A 22,080-nucleotide genomic window follows, 5' to 3' on the forward strand; every position below is an offset into this window, starting at 1 on the left:
GTAGTCTGATAGAACAAGGTTTTATTTCATAGGGGAAAAAATAAAAACATTCTTCATGCAGAAAAAGGCTGATATGTAAAGGCTTAATCAAAAATATTTCCTGAGAATGTCTGCGAAAGTTTTTGCAGACCATGAAGTCTCAATAAAACAAATATTTCAACTGCAAAATAAGCTGTTTAGTCTCATACTGAATAACACATTGCACATTCTGAATGTTGCATTTTATTACATCATTTTCTACATAGGGTAATGGTATCTGTTACAGAAATCTATAGGATTCCACAATAAATAATGATGATGAGCTATAGGTGCTAATTCCGTTTCGAGAAGATCCAATATATTTGTCCTGCAAAGGTTCTCGCTTTACCGTCACATATCCACCGGAGACAGTGATCACTCCTGCATGAATAGCTGTTGGACACAGATCCGAGTCCTAGGAAAGACATTGACACTAATTGATATGCTGCGCATACAAATCTGTATAAAAACATCTCTGTGACTTCTGGGAGTGCATGTAATGAAGAAAAAGACACATAACAGTACATGGAAATGCATGCAGAGCCCAATCCCTCTATTGTGTGCATCCATATACATACTGATTTTTGCCATCATGTGAATGAGAAATAAGAGTGCGTTTACACCTCTTTTGGGGGAAGATAAGGTGGGGATGGGGTAGTGCTTAAATTCGGAATCGTTATGTCTCTCATCTTGGATAAAATGCTTTGTAAGGCTGGTTTCACATTAGCGCTTTTGTGCGCAGCGCATCGTGCGCACCCGTGCACATGCGCACTGCGCACCTATGTTTAACATGACGTGCGCATGGTCTTGCGCACACTTGCGTTTTCGTGCGCATGCGTTTTTTTGTCTTTTGCGCCAGGCGCGCAAGACGCAACATGTTGCATTTTTTGGTCCGCCCTGTCTCGTAAAAAAAACGCATGCGCACGCTTGCGCACGGAATGCGCAAAAACAACACATTGAAGTCTATGGGAACGCATGTGTGCGCATGGTCTTGCGCACGATTGCGTTTTTTTGCGCATGCGTTTTTGAGGTAAACAAGTCTAGAATGTTCTCTAGGCAATGGAAAAAAATGTCACACATAAAAACGCATGTGCATAAAAAACGCAAACGCATGCAAAAACGCATGTAAAATGCAAGCAATGCTGCGTTTTTTGACGCATCAGCGTGCGCATGACGTTAAAAAAACGCGCGTTTGTTTTGCGTTTTTCTTTGCGTTTTTTATGCGCCCGATGCGCTGCGCAAAAAAACGCTAATGTGAAACTAGGCTTAGTCAGCTGGCCGGTGTAATGTGAACTTAGCACATGGATAATTAACATTGCCAAGAGAACTCTCCTTTATAACTGAGCTCAGCATTTATATTAAAAAATACTATGGACTTTAAACTATGCCGAGTCATTGTGAGCAGGGACAGACTGGGACTAAAATTCAGCCGTCATTCAAATGCGCACAAGCCCATGCTGTCCTCCGCTCCCATCCCCAGATTGGTGTCTTTAAAATCTAATATATAAAGCTCAATCTGCGTGTGTGTATGTATGTATGTATGTCCGGGATTGGCTTTCACACCGTCGCAGCTACAGCCACAAAATTTGGCACATTCACACTTCTGGACCCCGAGAGCATCATAGGCTATGTTGTGAGGCAAAATTTTAACCCCGCGCGTTCCAATTCACCAAACAATTTTTCCCCTATCTACATAATGGGGAAAAAGTGTATGCATTGGCATCTGCACCGTCGTAGCTACAGCCACAAAATTTTGCACAGTCACATGTCTGGACCCCGAGAGCTTCATAGTCTATGTTGTGAGGCAAAATTTTAACCCCGCGCATACCAATTCACCAAACAATTTTGCCCCTATCTACATAATGGGGAAAACGTGAAAGGAAAAGTGTTGGAGTCAAATTGACATCTGCCAGATGTGAACAAGGGGGACTTAAAGAATGAGAGCGAAGGCGCCAAAGAGTATATACTGTACAGTTGCTAAGGTGGGGCCCTGGCATGGGATACTCACCACACTCAGGGATATGAACACACACACAAAATGTGCCACACACTACCACGTGCTTGAACACATATACCACCTTCAGCACACATTTCACCACACATACACCAACCTCGCCACATAAAAGTCAAAACACAAAAGTCGCCACTCAAAACTCGCCACGCTGTCCCAGAGCTGTTTAAAAGATGAAAAATGAGCTGTGATTGGTTGCTATCAGCAAGTTTTCTTTGTAGACAGTTGTGGTAACTGAAGCCTATTATTCTTATCATTTCTATGGTGTTATCGTCCTTCTGTAAAGCTGGAAATAAAACAATTTATTAGTGTACCAACACAGACCACCCTCTGACACAGACTGCAGGGGGAGCCCAGTATCACACAGGATAGGATTAGATACACAGCTCAGCAGTCAGTATCACACAGGAGAGGATTAGACACATGGCTCAGCAGGCAGTATCACACAGGATAGGATTAGATACACAGCTCAGCAGTCAGTATCACACAGGATAGGACTAGATACACAGCTCAGCAGTCAGTATCACACAGGATAGGAATAGATACAGCGGCTCAGCAGACAGTATCACACAGGATAGGATTAGATACGCAGCTCAGCACACAGTATCACACAGAATAGTATTAGATACATGGCTCAGCAGACAGTATCACACAGAATAGCATTAGATACACGGCTCAGCAGTCAGTATCCCACAGGATAGGATTAGATGCACAGATTTTATGTGCAATATAATCATTATAATTTGTTATAACTAACCACAGTTGGTTACTATGCCCAGGCAACGCCGGGCTCTTCAGCTAGTTACTTACAGTTGTGGCCAAAAGTATTGACACCCCTGCAATTCTGTCAGATAATACTCAGTTTCTTCCTGAAAATGATTGCAAACACAAATTCTTTAGTATTATTATCCTCATTTAATTTGTCTTAAATGAAAAAACACAAAAGAGAATGAAGCAAAAAGCAAAACATTAATCATTTCACACAAAACTCCAAAAATGGGCCAGACAAAAGTATTAGCACCCTCAGCCTAATACTTGGTTGCACAACCTTTAGCCAAAATAACTGCAACCGTAACCATCAATGAGTTTCTTACAATGCTCTGCTGGAATTTTAGACCATTCGTCTTTGGCAAACTGCTCCAGGTCCCTGATATTTGAAGGGTGCCTTCTCCAAACTGCCATTTTTAGATCTCTCCACAGGTGTTCTATGGTATTCAGGTCTGGACTCATTGCTGGCCACCTTAGAAGTCTCCAGTGCTTTCTCTCAACCATTTTCTAGTGCTTGTTGAAGTGTGTTTTGGGTCATTGTCCTGCTGGAAGACCCATGACCTATGAGGGAGACCCAGCTTTCTCACACTGGGCCCTACATTATGCTGCAAAATTTGTTGGTAGTCTTCTGACTTCATAATGCCATGCACACGGTCAAGCAGTCCAGTGCCAGAGGCAGCAAAGCCTCTAATGTTTTAAATACATTAGATAGGGACTACTTCAATACGGGTTACCTTGACGCGGTGAAGCAGCTTGGTATACATTTTTTTGCAAAAAAAGTATCGACTAAATACCCTGTATATGTTATCCAGCACTTGCTGATTACTGTCATATATTTTACTGCAGAGTATTTTTGCAAATCTGTTTTCTTGTCGTGTCTCAGTTAGTGGGTGGTGTGAACGTTGTCTTATTGACTTGTTCACATTGTGCATGTCACATGTGTTTTTAATCTGTTTTTTCCTTGCCTAGCATGGTTTGAGAGACCCCACCCCTCTCTTGTGTGGCATGCACAAAAGAGCTGTCTTGCACCACAAGCCCATACTAAGAAGCGCCCGTCCGAATCCTGTTCATTTTAGACACTGTTCAGATGTTCAGGTTTTAAATACATTAGATAGGGACTGCTTCAATACGGTTTACCTTGACGCGGAGAAGCAGCTTGGTATACATTTTTTTGGAAAAAAGTATCGACTAAATACCCTGTATTTGTTATCCAGCACTTGCTGATTACTGTCATATATTTTACTGCAGAGTATTTTTGCAAATCTGTTTTCTTGTGTCTCAGTTAGTGGGTGGTGTGAACGTTGTCTTACTGACTTGTTCACATTGTGCATGTCACATGTGTTTTTAATCTGTTTTTTCCTTGCCTAGCATGGTTTGAGAGACTCCACCCCTCTCTTGTGTGGCATGCACAAAAGAGCTGTCTTGCACCACAAGCCCATACTAAGAAGCACCCGTCCGAATCCTGTTCATTTTAGACACTGTTCAGGTTTTAAATACATTAGATAGGGACTGCTTCAATACGGGTTACCTTGACGCGGTGAAGCAGCTTGGTATACAATTTTTTGAAAAAAAACGTATCGACTAAATACCCTGTATTTGTTATTCAGCACTTGCTGATTACTGTCATATATTTTACTGCAGAGTATTCTTGCAAATCTGTTTTCTTGTGTCTCAGTTCGTGGGTGGTGTGAACGTTGTCTTACCGACTTGTTCACATTGTGCATGTCACATGTGTTTTTAATCCATTTTTTCCTTGCCTAGCATGGTTTGAGAGACCCCACCCCTCTCTTGTGTGGCATGCACAAAAGAGCTGTCTTGCACCACAAGCCCATACTAAGAAGCGCCCGTCCGAATCCTGTTCATTTTAGACACTGTTCAGATGTTCAGGTTTTAAATACATTAGATAGGGACTACTTCAATACGGGTTACCTTGACGCGGTGAAGCAGCTTGGTATACATTTTTTTTTGCAAAAAAAGTATCGCCTAAATACCCTGTATTTGTTATCCAGCACTTGCTGATTACTGTCATATATTTTACTGCAGAGTATTTTTGCAAATCTGTTTTCTTGTTGTGTCTCAGTTAGTGGGTGGTGTGAACGTTGTCTTACCGACTTGTTCACATTGTGCATGTCACATGTGTTTTTAATCCGTTTTTTCCATGCCTAGCATGGTTTGAGAGACCCCACCCCTCTCTTGTGTGGCATGCACAAAAGAGCTGTCTTGCACCACAAGCCCATACTAAGAAGCACCTGTCCGAATCCTGTTAATTTTAGACACTGTTCAGATGTTCAGGTTTTAAATACATTAGATAGGGACTGCTTCAATACGGGTTACCTTGACGCGGTGAAGCAGCTTGGTATACATTTTTTTGCAAAAAAAGTATCGACTAAATACCCTGTATTTGTTATCCAGCACTTGCTGATTACTGTCATATATTTTACTGCAGAGTATTTTTGCAAATCTGTTTTCTTGTTGTGTCTCAGTCAGTGCCAGAGGCAGCAAAGCAAATCCAAAACATCAGGGAACCTCCGCCATGTTTGACTGTAGGGACCGTGTTCTTTTCTTTGAATGCCTCTTTTTTTCTCCTGTAAACTATGTTGATGCCTTTGCCCAAAAAGCTCCACTTTTGTCTCATCTGACCAGAGAACATTCTTCCAAAACGTTTTAGGCTTTTTCAGGTAAGTTTGGCAAACTCCAGCCTGGCTTTTTTATGTCTCGGGGTAAGAAGTGGGGTCTTCCTGGGTCTCCTACCATACAGTCCCTTTTCATTCAGATGCCGACGGATAGTACGGGTTGACACTGTTGTACCCTCAGACTGCAGGGCAGCTTGAACTTGTTTGAATGTTAGTCGAGGTTCTTTATCCAACATCCGCACAATCTTGCGTTGAAATCTCTTGTCAATTTTTCTTTTCCGTCCACATCTAGGGAGGTTAGCCACAGTGCCACGGGCTTTAAACTTCTTGATGACACTGCGCACGGTAGACACAGGAACATTCAGGTCTTTGGAGATGGACTTGTATCCTTGAGATTGCTCATGCCTCCTCACAATTTGGTTTCTCAAGTCTTCAGACAGTTCTTTGGTCTTCTTTCTTTTCTCCATGCTCAATGTGGAACACACAAGGACACAGGACAGAGGTTGAGTCAACTTTAATCCATGTCAACTGGCTGCAAGTGTGATTTAGTTATTGCCAACACCTGTTAGGTGCCACAGGTAAGTTACAGGTGCTGTTAATTACACAAATTAGAGAAGATCACATGATTTTTCGAACAGTGCCAATACTTTTGTCCACCCTCTTTTTTATGTTTGGTGTGGAATTATATCCAGTTTGGCTCTAGGACAATTCTTTTTGTGTTTTTTTCATTTAAGTCAAATTAAATGAAGATAATAATACCAAAGAATTTGTGTTTGCAATCATTTTCAGGAAGAAACTGAGTATTATCTGACAGAATTGCAGGAGTGTCAATACTTTGGTCCACAACTGTATATTATACCACCTGCAGGAAATCAAGATTTACTACAAGAACTGTTTCCAAAAATACTACTATATAAGATACGCACCATTACCCTTCTTGCTGATTGAAGTCATTAACTTTCCTTTTTCTTTTTCCATTAGGTCCTGACCACCATGACCTCTTCTTCCATCCATGACTCGTCCCTGCAAAATGCAACACACAAACATCCTTGACTTACTGCTTTTCCAGGACCATCCTCACATACCCTGACTTCTACACAAACCACCATATAGTGCTATAACCAGTGCCCTAGACATTAATAATGCCCCCTCTGTGCCATGCGTAGTAATAGTACCATAATCTTGAGCCACACACAATAACAGTGCCCCTAGACAGTAATGTTCACTTGCAGTAATCTCTTCAGTGTTCTCACACACTATCATACCCCTCCCATGGCCCCTATAGAGTATAATGATCAAAAATATGCCCCCGCGCAGAATGATATTCCCACATTCCTCCACCTATACAGCATGATGACCCCACAAAAGCCCACACAGTAAGATGGTCACACCAGCCTCACACACAGAATGATAGTCACCACAGCCCCCCAGACAGAATAATACATAGTATGATTGTAAATGACAGAGCAGCCCTGCATAGTATTATGGTCACTACAGCACCCCCTAGGACCATGGTCACCACTGACCCCCCCACAATATGATGGTTCTCCCATTGATCCCCCCCTACAGAATTAAGGTTCCCCCATTCCTCCACACAGTATGATGGTCACCATTGCTCCCCACAACATTATGATCATCTCCACAACCTCCCCAGACCTCCAGCCAGCTGGAATTGTCCTGCGGCCTGCTGGGGTAAATGACAAAGCACGGAACTGGTGGTTCGTGCTCAGGCCCAACTGCTATCAGTATTTTCTTCCGAAGGATGCCGATACTATTAACTGTATTGCAAATGATGCATTTGCCAGATTTGCCCGGTGGCCAGTCCAACTATGGCCTTGAGTCATTGATCAAAACCAAAAAGCAGCTTGAAGGATAAAAAAACCTGAATATATTACACATTAGCACTGCACAAGGGACATACACTTCTAAAATATTTATAGTACATACAGGTGCTTCTCACAAAATTAGAATATCAAAAAGCTAATTTATTTTAGTTCTTCAATACAAAATACAAAAAGTGAAACTCATATATAGAGTCATTACAGACAGAGTGATCTATTTCAGGTGTTTATATCTGTTAATGTTGAAGATTATGGCTTACAGCCAATGAAAAACCAAAAGTCATTATGTCAGTAAATTAGAATAATTAGCAAAAAACACCTGCAAAGGCTTCCTAAAGGCCCTTTCTCACATAGCGAGAACGCTAGCGAGATCGCTGAAGCATCACCGATTTTGTGACGCAACAGCAATCTCGCTAGCGATCTTGCTACATGTGACACATAGCGGCGACCGGCCCCCCCCCGCTGCGATCTCGCTGATCGTACTCGAATGGCCTGGGCCATTTTCTGATTGCTGGTGTCCCGCTGGCCAGCGCGCATCACAGTGTTTGACACCAATGAGAGACCTCGTTGGTGACGCAGAACACATTGACGCAGGCGGGAGTCGTCTGAATAGCCGCTGTGTGACAAGATACCAACGATCGCTGAGGTCGTTGTATGGATCGCTGTTGCATCGGTGAGTATATCTGTCTGTTTGACAGCTCACTAGCGACCATTTAGCGGCGCACCAGCGATCCTTACCAGGTTGTATCGTTGTTGGGATCACTGATGCGTCGCTAAGTGTAACGGTACCCTAAGTGTTTAAGCGTGTCACATTCCTTGTGTCAAGCCACTCATGACCAATAGACAACGTCAGAAGCGTCTGACCTGGGCCAAGGAGAAAATGAACTGGACTGTTGCTCAGTGGTCCAAGGTGTTGTTTTCAGATGTAAGCAAATTTTGCATTTAATTGGAAATCAAGGTCCCAGAGTCTGGAGGAAGAGCTGAAAGGCCACAATCCAAGCTGCTTGAGGTCTAGTGTGAAGTTTCCACAATCTGTGATGGTTTGGGGCACCATGTCATCTGCTAGTATAGGTCCACTGTGTTTTATCAAGACCACAGTCAGCGCAGCTGTCTACCAGGAACTTTTAGAGCACTTCATGTTTCCCTCTGCCGACAATCTTTTTGGAGATGGAAATGTCATTCTCCAGCAGGACTTGGCACCTGTCCACACTGCCAAAATTACCAATACCTGGTTTACAAACAACAGTATCACTGTGCTTGATTGCCAACAAACTCGCCTGACGTTTTACCCCATAGAGAGTATATGGGGTATTGTCAAGAGGAAGATGAGGGACACCAGACCCAACAATGCATATGAGCCGAAGGCTGCTATCAAAGCAACCTGGGCTTCCATAACATCTCAGCAGTGCCATAGGCTGATTGCCTCCATGTCACGCCGCATTAATGGAGATCCGACCAAGTATTGAGTGCATTTACTGAATATACATTTCAGTATTCCAATATTTTGGATTTTAAAATTATTTTTCAAGCTGGTGTTATAAAGTATTCTAATTTACTGAGATAATGACTTTTGGGTCTTCATTGGTTGTAAGCCATAATCATCAACATTAATAATAATAAATTTTATTTCTATAGCGCCGACATATTCCGCAGCACTTTACATTTCAGAGGGGATTTGTACAGACAATAGACATTACAGCATAACAATAATCACATATATTATAACAAATACCAAGAGGAATGAGGGCCCTGCTCGCAAGCTTACAGTCTATGAGGAAAGAGGTAGACACGAAAGGTGGGTGGTAACAATTGCCCTGATGGTTTAGACCAGCCATAATGTTAAGTGTGTAACAGTACAGACACAGAGGGCTAATGGATGCATAAAGCATCTGGGAACATGATGCGGGGAACCTGGTTATGGTAAAACTTTTGACTGTGCCATCCAGGGATAGATTAGGTTAATGTGTTGAGGCGGTAGGCCAGTCTGAATAAATGCATTTTAAGGGCACGCTTAAAATTGTGGGGATTGTGGACTAATCATATTGACCTGGGAAGTGCATTCAAAAGAATTGGCGCAGCACGTGTAAAGTCTTGGAGACGTGAGTGGGAGGTTCTGATTATTGAGGATGCTAACCTCAGGTCATCAGCAGAACGGAGGGCGCGGGTAGGGGTGGTATACTGAAACAAGGGCGAAGATGTAGGGTGGTGCTGAGCCATGGAGGGCTTTGTGGGTGAGGGTAATAAGTTTATACTGAATTCTGGAGTGGATGGGTAGCCAGTGTAACAACTGGCACAAGGTAGAGGCATCGGTGTAACGATTGGTGAGGAATATGATCCTGGCTGCAGCATTCAAGACAGATTGGAGAGGGGAGAGTTTGGTAAGAGGGAGACCGATTAGAAGAGAGTTACAATAGTAGAGACGAGAATGAATAAGAGAAACAGTAAGAGTTTTTGCGGAGTCAAAAGTAAGAAAAGGTCGAATTCTAGAAATGTTTTTGAGGTGCAGATGACAAGAGACATTAGCAGATGACATTAACAGAAATACTCGCTTATTACATACCTGGTAATGTGTTTTTTCATGAGACATGATGGCACCACGAGAGAGGGGATCCGCACAACAAGGACAGGAAACCTTCAAGATAAAAGGGACGGCTCCTCTCTCCGCATCAGTTGTTTTACAGAGCACGAGAGGAACTCCGCAGGTTAGTGTACATATAAATAATACATCCTTTACACTACTAAATTTCCAACACACAATGGAGTGTATAATGCTAATAATGCACCCAACTAATGATGTGATCAATAGGGAGGGAATATAAGGGTGCCGTCATGTCTCATGAAAAAACACATTACCAGGTATGTAATACCCGTGTTTTTCCATCATACATTGCGGCACCACGAGAGAGTTACAGAGCTTTGTATTCTCTTAGGGAGGGCTCACTGCTTGTAATACTCTTCTCCCGAATGTGAGATCAGAGGTAGCAGATAGGTCTAACCTATAATGTTTGAAAAAGGTAGACGGAGAGGACCAAGTGGCCGCCTTACAGATTTGGTCAATGGAGGCCTCTGCTCTCTCCTCCCAGGACGTCGCCATAGCCCTCGTGGAGTGGGCTTTCAGGCCCTCTGGAACAGTCCTGCCTGCACTACTATACGCTAGCATGATGGCCTCTCTCACCCATCTAGCTATAGTTTGTTTAGAAGCTTTAAGGCCCTTCCTTGCCCCCTGGTATGAGACAAATAAGGCCCTCTGTTTTCTCCAGGGTCTTGTTACCTCTAAATATTGCAGGATACATCTTCTAACGTCTAGGCATTGGAGCCTCCCCTTCTTCTGATTATTAGGGTTAGGACAAAAGGATGGTAAGACTATCTCCTGAGCCCTATGAAATTTTGATACCACTTTGGGAAGGTATGCTGGCTCTAATTTTAACACAACTCTATCTTCCATGACCTGAGTGTAGGGAGGATCTGATGATATTGCGTGTAAGTCCCCAACCCTACGGGCCGATGTGAGTGCCACTAATAAGGCTGTTTTTAGTGTTAGAACCTTATCTGTTGTGTTTAGTGGTTCAAATGCACTCTCTGTCAGAGATGATAGGACTAAATTTAGATCTCAAGGAGGAAGAGTAGGGGACGGGACAGAGTCAGCTCAAGTAAAGTAGTACAGGCCCGGATAAACCTGGCCACCCACCTATTGTTTGCCGGGTCGCAATTGAATAAGGCTCCCAAGGCTGAGACGTGTACTTTGAGGGTACTGACAGCTAACCTCAACTCTAAACCCTTCTGCAGAAATTCCAATACTGCCACTATCGGGACTTCCCCTTCCCGTATTGGGCCTGAGGTAGATAAGAATTTTTTCCATATCCTTCCATAAATTTTTGTAGTCACTGTTTTTTTTGCTACTGAGTAAGGTGGATATTAACCCTGCTGAGAATCCCTTTTTCTCTAACAGTGACCTTTCAAATTCCAGGCTGTCAAATGCAGCCCGGACTTCTGAGGGTGATTGAAGGGACCCTGTGTTAGAAGGTCGTGGTCCTCTGGGAGCACCCATGGGTCCGTCACTGACATCACTCTCAGCCAGTAGAACCATGGTCTTTTCGGCCAAAAGGGAGCTATCATAATTATTCTGTCTCAGTCCTCCCTGATCTTCCTCAGAACTGCTGGAATGAGGCATATTGGAGGGAAGGCGTACAGGAGACCTGATGTCCACTCTATCCTGAAGGCGTCTACTGCCAATGGCCTGTCTGCTGCACTTAGGGAGCAAAATTTCTGAACCTTCCTGTTGGCTTTTGAGGCAAAGAGATCTATGCTGGGTTTCCCCCACATGTGCACTATCCGTTGAAAAATGGACTCTTTTAGGCACCATTCTCCTTGCCTCAAGTGGTTCCTGCTCAGAAAGTCTGCCTTCAGGTTGTCTACACCTCGGATATGCAGGGCCGATAATGAGAGGAACTTGTGTTCCTCCAGAGTCATGAACCTTTTTGCTATTTACATCAAGGACTGAGAACGAGTGCCCCCCTGGTGGTTTACATATGCGACCGCTGTTCGGTTGCCTGATAGGACTCTCACATGGTGTCCTTTTAGGTGTGTCAACAATCCTTTTAGTGCCCTTTCGATCGCTATCAGTTCCCACTCGTTTGAGGATAGATTTCTTTTCTTCTGGGCCCAGGGATCCTGGAGCCATAGTGTGTCTAGGTGGCCTCCCCACCCCCAAGGACTGGCGTCCGTTGTGCCCACCGTGGAGGCTGCGCATGTCCAGGATACTCCCCTTGGAGATGACTCTATCTGTAACCCCCACCTGAGTGACTGCAGTACAGGGTCCGGGAGGGTGAGCGTCTGCTCTAACTGTCCCTGAAGCCTCTGGTCGTTTTGTAGCACACACCACTGAAGTTCTCTTGTGTGGAACTGGGCCCATTTCACTGCCGGTATTCAGGATGTTAGGGACCCCAACACTGACAAGGCCCTTCTCAGAGTCATTTCTGTTTTTTTTATGTTGTCACGGACAAGGGGGGAGTAAAAACCTTCCTTTCTTGCCTCCTCCAGAACCTCTTCCAGGACATGTTTGTCTAGGAGTGAGATTACTTCCCCCTCCAGACTTTCTTGTTTTTCATGAGAGGACTATACTGGAGTCTGCATCTATCTTCATGGCGGCCAGTGGTGGAACCTTAACTCCAGACCTGAACCCACAATTTGACGGATCCAGGTGCTGGACGAGATCTTCTCCCAGGCCTTGGAGGAAGTGAGAGAGCCTTCCCCCCACCTGAGAAGGACCGTCACTGGGAGGGTTATTTGGTGTCTTTGGAGGGCTTGCCGAAGTAGAAACTTCTCCCTCCTCTGGATCGCTTGTCAGAGTTATTTCTGGCTCGATCCCTGTACTGCTGTCTTCTGAATTTTCGGCCCTTCTGAAAGGAGCGCCGAAAGGCCTGAAATGGCTGTTTTGGGAAATTCTTCTTTTTGTCGTCGGCTTTCTCCAACACGTCATCCAATGCCGGTTCAAACAGGAAATTTCCCTCACACGGCAGAGAGCAGAGCTTCATCTTCGCCTGTGTATCCCCCGGCCAGCATTTGAGCCATACTGCACGGCGTCCCACATTAGTTAAAGCTGCTGATTTTGCTGCTAGTCTGGCTGAATCTGCTGAAGCCTCAGTCAAAAAAACTGCCGCTGCTCTGATGGCCAGTATTGCCTCTAAGATAGACTCCCTGGGGACTCCTTGCCCTAACTGATCCTCTAGGTTATCAACCCATATTTTTAAGGATCTAGCCACACAAGTGGCCGCGATGGTGGGTCTTAGTGCCCCAGCCGAGGCCTCCCAGGCTGTTTTAAGACAATTATCTGTCTTTCTGTCCAGAGGTTCTTTTAGGGAACCTAAATCCTCAAAGGGTAGGGAGGATTTCCTGGCGACTTTTGAGATCGCTACGTAAATCTTTGGAGGATGCCTCTTCATCAAAGGGGGTACCTCCTTTTCAGGAAATTGATTTTCTGGGACTCCTTCTCTGGTTTTTCCCATTCCCTTTTTATGAGCCCTTCCAACTGTTCATTAATAGGGAAGGCTCTACGTTTCTTCTTTTGCAACCCGCTAAACATGAGTTCCTGAGCTGTCTTTTTTGCTCGCTCATCTACCAGTCCTATGGTAGATCGGATTGCTTTTATAAGCTTATCTGTAGCTTCTACTGGGAATGCGTCTTCCTCATCGGAACTGCTATCTGAATAGCAGGATTTATCTGAGTCCTCCTCTGATCCTGTGGAGTCCTCCTGAGAGACTACTGAGGGGCTGGACCTATCTCTTGCTTTGCTATCCGTATCTGCTGATTGTAAAGCCCTCACTGATTTACAGCCTTCTGACTGAATCAGGAATCTCAGGTTATCAGAAAAAGAGGGTGTCTCTTCCGCTACTGTTTTATTAATATAGTCCTGGCACAATTTTTTATTCCAAGATGCTCCTAAGGGACTATTGCATAAGGGACATTCCTTATTCTTAGATTTTGATCTACTCTTCTTAGGGACCTCCTATACTCCACCCCACCAATGTATGTAAAAAAAAGGGGAGAGAGGAGACGAGAGAGAGAGAAAAAGAACAGACATTAGCGTGCTGGACTTTCTCGAAGTTCACTCACCACTCGGACGCTTCACAGAAGGGTACCGGATCTGGAGGCTGACTGGTCTTCTCACTGTCTCCCAAAGAGACTAAGGACCCCTCCTTTTTGCGGTGACGATCCGCCCATGCGATGCCCGAGCGGCTTCAACTGCTGCTGCGGCGTGTCTGGCTCTTCTCTTCTGAACGAGACCGCCTTTCCTGCACCTCCAAGTGCTCTGGTGAAGGGCTCTCCATCCTATAAGCTGCTTAGCTGCTGCTGCTTTGTGATGAGAGCAGTCACATCTATCCAAATAATGGTGTGGTGACGCCTGCCAGCACTTCCTGCTGCCTTTAAATAACAGCATTCTCCCTCTTTTTTTTTTTAATTGACCACCTGGTTACACCTGCCGGCCGCCTGCGCTACCTAATGTACCCCACGCATGCGCACTGCCGTTGGTCTATGCGCGCACCCGGCAACCCACAGTCTATTACCCGGGTGTATACGCCTGTGCACATCCGCTGAGGATCACCTGTATGCGCGAACCCAGCAACCACATCCGGTGCGTGCTACTTTAACTAGTGTCCGCGTCCTGCAGTATGTATGCGCGCACCCGCTAACCACTTCCGGTGCGCACTGCTGACACTCTGCCCTGCTGTGTGCTCTGTCCCCGTCCGCCTATGCTTCTGGAGCGTGTGCGCACTGCTGCTGCTGCCTAGTCGGCGCCTCAGTCTTCCGGGTGTACGCGCTGCCTGCGCGCTCCTGGATTCTGCTTCCGGTGCGCACCTGGGTCACTTCAGGTGCGTGTGCCCGCTCCATCTCTGGCGTTCCCATGCCACCAATGCCATGACACCTGCCCGCCTCATACCTGTGATCTCACCGGACCCGTCTTACCGGAGGAACATGGACATCACCCTGGCCACCGCTGAATCAGGTATAAAAAACCTCTTTCCAGGGCTCACGTCCAGTGGGGTCTGGTGTCTGGCCTCAACAGGGAGGGTACACATACGTAGCCTCCGAGGAGCTTAACTTCTGCCCGGGCACCAATGTGTCTTACGGGCTGCATGGCCACCGGTTGTCAACAGGGAGGGAGCACAAAGTGGTCTCCGTGGACTTCTATGGGGCATGTCGGTCATCAGGGAGGGTACACCGTATGTGGCCTCCGAGGCTCTAACTTCACCTGGGCTTTCGCCTCATGGGCTGTGGCTATGCACTCGCTCAGGGGGGGGCATAGGAATATATGGCCCCCGAGGTGACTACCGGTACCTGGTGACGGGTGTAGCAGACCGGTGCCTGTCAGTAACCACCCGACCCAGGCACAGGCATCCTCTTCTTTCTTCTTTTTTCCAGAATCTTCAAGAGGTTTTCATCTTACGGGTTCCCCATCGAGGACAGGAAACCAACTGATGCGGAGAGAGGAGCCGCCCCTTTTATCTTGAAGGTTTCCTGTCCTTGTTGGGCGGATCCCCTCTCTTGTGGTACCGTCATGCATGATGGAAAAAAACACGTGAAACAGATCACTCGGTTTGTAATGACTCTATATAATATAGGAGTTTCATTTTTTGTACTGAAGAACTGAAATCAATTAACTTTTTGATGGTATTCTAATTTTGTGAGACGCACCTGCATATATTATATGATGTGTGCATACAGAACAGAATTTAGAATTAGTTGTACAAATCTCAAGTCTGACCATTGGTACCACAAGCTTTATACATGTGGCTGCACCCTGATACAAGAGGATGCAGCAGAAGCATTATCTCACGTCCCGTCCTTTCAGCCAGTCATAAGCCAAAAATAAACCACATCAGACTGACCTTATCCCTTGTGTTCTCTGTGGGATTTCTTCTAGATTATTTCTGAATCTTGCAGAAAATATTGCAGACTAACAAACAGAGAGGACCACTGTATTTTATGTTTAGTTTAAAAAAAGTTTTCTAGGTTTAGTGTTGTTTTATAGGAAATATATAATTAGGTTTTAGGTCACTAAACTGCTATAAAGGGCCTAGTGACATTTTAGAAAATATCTATGTATTGCAGCAAAAAGTTTTAACAACCTTTGATGGGTCATTGAGATGTCAATGATTATTCTTGTGGTAAAAAAAAAAAGAGTTTCATCAGTATTTCTTATTAGAATTTCAGTGTGTCAGATTTTATCATGAGAGTTTGGTCAGAGTTTCATCATTCTTTTTTGGATGAAAAAGTGAACTGATGGAGCAGGGGCAGACACTCACAGCTTGGGACCCCTGTGCAAAAAATGTGTTTAGACCCCCTATTATTATCATGACCAATGCAACAGATATATATGTAGTCTCCTCTTATTATGTATATTGCTGTCCCTTATTACATAGTGCCCTCTCTTGTTACGTACAGCATCGTGTCTTACGTATCGGATTCTTTTGTTATTTATAGTGCCCCGTCTTTTTTTCATAGTGTCCTCTCTTGTTGGATATAAACTGAAATGACTGCTGATGAAGCATGGTAAAGCTTCTTCTCTAATGGAGGAGTTGATGGACTGGTCTTCTGGTCAGATGCTGCTTCATCAGCAGTCATTTTATTTCTAGCAAGAGAGAACTATGTAATAAAGTCAGGGCACTGTGAATAACAACAATACTTTATGAAAGATACGGTCCTATACATAACAAGAGATTATACTATAAAATAAGGGCTGGCGCTGTACACAACAGAGGAAGCTATATAATGAGGGACGGTGTTACGTATATATAGTAAAAGAGAAAACTATGTAATTAAGAACGGCACTATATATAACAAGAACGTACACTATGTGCTTCAGGGACTGTGCTATACATATTGAGCATACATACATATTCAGAATTCCTGCATCCATGTGAAGTGTTGGTATGCTGCCTAATTTTCTTTCTTGGACAGCACACAGATCCGTTAGTTATGTCCTACTCTGATCCTCAAAATTGGATCCAAAATAGATCTGCTCTGAGTCTCACAGATGTCATTCTTGGATCTGTGATTTTCACGGATATGTAAATGGATCTATGAAACTGTGTGCCATTCGATAAAAAAAATCTGGCAGCATACGTACATTTCACATATGGCCTAATGGAGGTTGTTTTACAGATAACAGTATTACTCCAAGTCATTCAGTACAGTTTGTTTTTGTAGTGCTTCTTCTCCATCTGGACACACCTTCATGTTGACATCTCTCAGCCATGACTCGGCTTTCCACGATGATAACCGCAGCCCTAAAAATAACAGGGTTACATATATTGTATCCTGAATAAAAAATGCCCCACACTGCACTCCTGACTTGTATGTATCCTACCATAAATATACTATTAGCCACAGACCATTCAAAATATAAAGTGATAAGCCGTGCTGTGTCCCCATTACCTATAATTTCTGCATCCAATAAATATAATTTAATCAATCTCTGTGACTCTCCTCTTATTCATTTGATGGCTCTGTGCACATGTTGTATTTCTGCAAGTACAAGAAAGAAGAACTAAAGGCTCAAAGAGTATAATCCTAAAATTGTTATACTTTATTGTAACATATTAAAATTAAACAATTAATATACAGAGGAGCAGTATGGGGCATGCTCCTGATGAAGTAGCAACGAAACGTGTGTTGGGGCGAAGGGGCTTATACAGACTCGCACAACTACTTTGTGAGTATCTTTATACTGTCCTTTAACTGTTTAGGTATATACTGTATGTAACACTGCTCTACTTCTTATAAAGCTAAAGCAAATTTAGTGTTGTTTATCACCATAGACTACACTACACCTTTTGTTTGGCTGTACTCAGCCTATTTGTTGTTAAGCCTGGATATGTTGTCATTTTTCATGCACTTTTTCCTGCCCTGAACATAGAGTGTGTTTCTCTCGCCTTTGGTTTGATATAAGTATTTTTGTGATAGATTTATTCTGATACTTTGCACAAATTAAGTCATGCAGTTTGCACTTTATCCAGTCAGTTTATCTGTTCCACCCAATGGAACTTATCAGCCTCTGCATTTTAATTGTTTAATTTTAATATATTACAATAAAATATAAAAAAGTTAGGATTATACTCTATGAGCCTTTAGTTCTTCTTTCTTGTACTTGTATCAATGAGTTGAGTTTTCTGTCCAATCAGTTTGACGCAATTGTGGTCAATTTCGTATAATTTATGTTGCAGTTCTGTTGCTTTTTTTCCCCAGGGATATGTTGTGGAAAATATGCAGCGTTTTACAGTACAAGCAAAGCATATGAGATCCCTGAAGTCTCAAGGACACGTTGCTTATTTTTTTCCTTGCAGATTTTTCCTTTCCTGGGATAATGAGCGCCATCCTGGGCCCCTTCCTGCAGTAATGTGCCCCATCCTGAGCAATGTGTGCCATCCTGGGGTAATATTCCCCTTCCTGGTATAATGTGTCCTACCCTGGTCCCCTTCCTTGGATAATGTGCCTCTCTTGAGGTAATGTGCCCCATCCTGTTCCATTTCCTGGGGTAATGTTCCCCATCCTGGGCCCCTTCCTGGGGTAATGTACCCCAACATGGGATAATGTGCCCCATCCTGGTCCCTTTTCTGGGGTAATGTGCCCCATCCTAGTCCCTTTCCTGGGATAATGTGCCCCATGCTGGGCCCCTACTTGCGATAATGTGCTCCATCCTGGGTAATGTGTCCCATTCTGGTCACTTTCCTGTGGTAATGTGCTCCATGCTAGTCCCTTTTCTGGGATAATGTGACCCATTCTGGGCCACTTCCTGAGGTAATATGCCCCATCTTGGGGTAATGTACCCCATCCTGGGTAATGTGTCCCATACTTGTCCCCTTCCTGTAGTAATGTGCTTCATCCTGGTCCCTTTCCTGAGGTAATGTGCCGCATCCAGGTATTATGTGACCCAACTTGATGCCCTTCCTTGGATAATGTTCCCCATACTGGACCCCTTCCTGGGCAATGCACCCCATTCTGAGCCCGTTACTGGTGTAATGTGCCCAATCCTGGTCCCCTTCCTAGGATAATGTGAGCAAACCTGGTATAACGTGCCCCATTTTGGTCCCTTTCCTAGAGTATTGTGCGCCATTCTGGTCCCGTTCCTGGGATAATTTACACCTAACACCTTCCTGGTATAATGTATCACATTCTGGTCCCTTTCATGGGGTAATTTGCCCCATCCTGGGATAATGTTCCCCTTCCTTGTCTCCTTCCTTGGATAATGTGAGAAATCCTGGGATAATTTTCCCCATCCTGGTCACCCTCCTGGGATAATGTGCCCCATAATGGTACCCTTAAAGGGATAATGAGACCCTTCCTGGGATAATGTGTCCCATCATGGTCTCTTCCTGGAATAATGTGCCCCTTACTGGAATAATATGCCCCATTTTGGTCCCCTTCCTACGGTAATGTGAGCAATCCTGGTATAATGTGTCATATCCTGGTCCCTTTCCTGTGGTAATACGCCCCATCCTGTTCCATTTCCTGGGGAAATGTGCCCCATCCTGGGCCCCTTCATGGGGTTTTGTTCCCCATCCTGAGGTAATGTGTCTCATTCAGGTCCCTTTCCTGGGGTAATGTGCCCGATCCCGGGCCCTTTCCTGAGGTAATGTGCCCCATCCTAGTCCCTTTCCTGAGATAATGTGTCCCATCCTGGGTTCCTTCTTGTGGTAATGTGCCCCATCCTGAGTAATGTGTCCCATTTTGGTGTCTTTCCTGGAGTAATGTTCCCCATCCTGGGCCCTTTCCTGGGGTAGTATGCTATATCCTGAGGTAATGTGCCCCATTCTGGACCACTTCCTTGGGTAATGTGCCCTGTTCTATTCCTATTCAGCACACAAAAAATAATTATGCTCACCTTTCTCTGTCCTCTTCTATAGGAGGATGGCATCTTACGTCGTCGTGCATGCCATGGTGCATGACATCACTGCCATGTGCTGTGAGTCACTGGCATGCAGACATCATATGCCGACCTCTTTTAGGCTGGTGGCATGTATTGTAGTACAGGGAGTTGGAAAGTCCCCTGTGCCGCAATACATTTTAGTTGAATGCGTGTTCTCCAGCTGAAATAGTCGCTGGTGCTGGAGGGCCACTTACACTTCCAGGCCCCAGTGCAGCTGCAGTGGCTGCCCTGGCCATATGTCAGCTCCTGTGATGAAGGTTTATGCAGCTTCACATATCAAACAGTCCGTGAAAAATGAACAAATGCTGTGTGATTTTTTTTTTTCACGGAGCCATAGACTTGCGTTGGGGAGTTTGATGCTAGTCAAAATCAGCCACGTCTCCACGATTTTGTATGGACCGAACAGCCACATAGCCTAATCATAGACTGAAAAACACGGATGGAACTCGTCCAAGAAAAATGTATGTCATCTGTCATCTAGGCTTCATTGACATCTCTAATGCCTCCAGCATGATTCACTGTTGATTGCAAGGATGTGAAATAAGCCTAGAACCCTAGATAGAGTTTGTCCTCAAGATCTCGAGAGATTTGCTTGCTGCAGAATGATCCAAAAGCAATTTGCATATAATTTTTTGTAAATTTCAGAGTGTGATTTATTTCTGCTACTATTATTTATTTGTGATTAATTATTATTATCTTATTATTATTGCTATCGCATATAGACATGTTCTGAGATCTCTGTATCCTCTATTTAGCAGTTGGAGCGGTTTAGGGGAATTAAACTTGTGACTGATTTAAAGGGAACTTGTCAGCAGGATTGTGCTGTGTAACCTACAGACAGTGTCAGGTCGGCGCTGGTATACTGATTAAAATGATACCTGAGTGATGAAATCCGTCTTGTGGTTGTTGCTTAATCTTTATTTTCATTTTTGCGTTAATGATATGCTCGTTCTCCGGGGCGGCCTGTGGGGGGTCTTCATGTGGTGCTCTGATTAGGTATTCACCAGTATGGCTTCTGACAGGTCACTGATCCTCAGTGAACTGCCCCCTAATTTACATTATGAATAATATATATATGTACTTTATATATATTTTTAAATCACCCTCTGCAGGCAGGCGGTGGCGATCCGATAGATGCTACTGCGCAGGTGCTGGTGGCGCCATCTTGGAGGAGACAATTTTTTTTTCTCTTGCAAGATGGTGCTGGCACAATAGCAGCTATTGGATCGCTGCGCAGGCATAGCTGGCGTCATTCTCACACTTTTTTTTTTAAATTTATGTATACCATAAAAAAAAATAAATACACATTATAGATGCGATCATGCTGCATCGCCGGTACCTGCCTGCAGAAGGTGATTTTTTTTTTCAATATATATAACATTCATTATGTAAAATAGGGGGGCAGGTCAATGAGGGACCTGTCAGAAGCCATACTGATGAATACCTAATCAGAGCACCACATGAAGACCCCCTTACAAGCTGCCCCGGAGCACGATCATATCATTAACGCAAAACTGAAAATAAAGTTTAAACAACAACCACAATACGGATCTAATCAACCAAGGTATCATTTTAATCAGTATAACAGCGCCAACCTGACATTGTCTGTAGGTTACTGTGCACAATCCTGCCAACAAGTTCACTTTAACACATTTATTGAATACCAAAATTTCTTACAGATGTGTAAATGTCAGTTCCCCAAGCAACATATGCCGTATTGCAGTTTGCTGGGCACGCAATCCTAAGGAAAAATAAAAAATAAAGAGACCCTATAATTAGCATAAATCAAAATATCCACATATATCCAAAGTGTAAGTGTCATATACATAGTCCCGTGTTTGAGACTCTTAAAAGAGGCTCCACAGACTTTATTTGCACATACAGAGGCTTGGCAAACTTCATGCATGGGGTTTATTGCATAAAAGGGACACACCTCCTATTAACAAACCATGGGGTGTGTATATCTACATACTGTAATAAATATGAATAATATATCCATTCAAGTATGGATGTTGGTAGCTGTCTGGACTCATACTTTTACTTCTTTACTTAAATAAGTAAAGAATATTAGTAATATTTTTATTTTTATACCTATTGACTTTAGTTTGTACATGCTTTGATCAGTTCTATCTTAATTAGTGATGGGTGAACCCATGAATGTTTGAGTCTGGCGAATTTGACTGAACATTTAAAAAAAATTTGTTTCAGGTACCGGAACGGTACCTGAACTTGGACCCCATTCAGATGAATGGGGGGCCCAAACATCACGTGGGGGTGCCCCGTAATTTTCATAAGCAGTAGAGGGAAAGAGGACGGCTGATGGCTGATGTTAATATTCTGGGAATATTATGACAATATATTCCTAAAGATTCCCAGGCTATT

The 22,080-nt window shown here is 43.9% G+C and overlaps 1 long non-coding RNA gene across 1 annotated transcript; it reads right to left on the bottom strand.

The window, feature by feature from the left end:
* Positions 1–204: 204 nt before the first annotated feature.
* LOC141085701 (uncharacterized) lies at positions 205–21,438 on the bottom strand. The gene is made up of 2 exons (XR_012231376.1): positions 21,376–21,438; positions 205–433 (listed from the first exon to the last, which is right to left on the bottom strand). It is a non-coding gene; the product is annotated as an uncharacterized lncRNA (long non-coding RNA).
* Between the last annotated feature and the right edge of the window lie 642 nt (positions 21,439–22,080).

The sequence above is a fragment of the Dendrobates tinctorius genome, unplaced genomic scaffold (assembly GCF_039654945.1).
Source record: "Dendrobates tinctorius isolate UK_male_01 unplaced genomic scaffold, ASM3965494v1 ptg000029l, whole genome shotgun sequence".
Classification (NCBI taxonomy): Eukaryota; Metazoa; Chordata; class Amphibia; order Anura; family Dendrobatidae; genus Dendrobates; species Dendrobates tinctorius.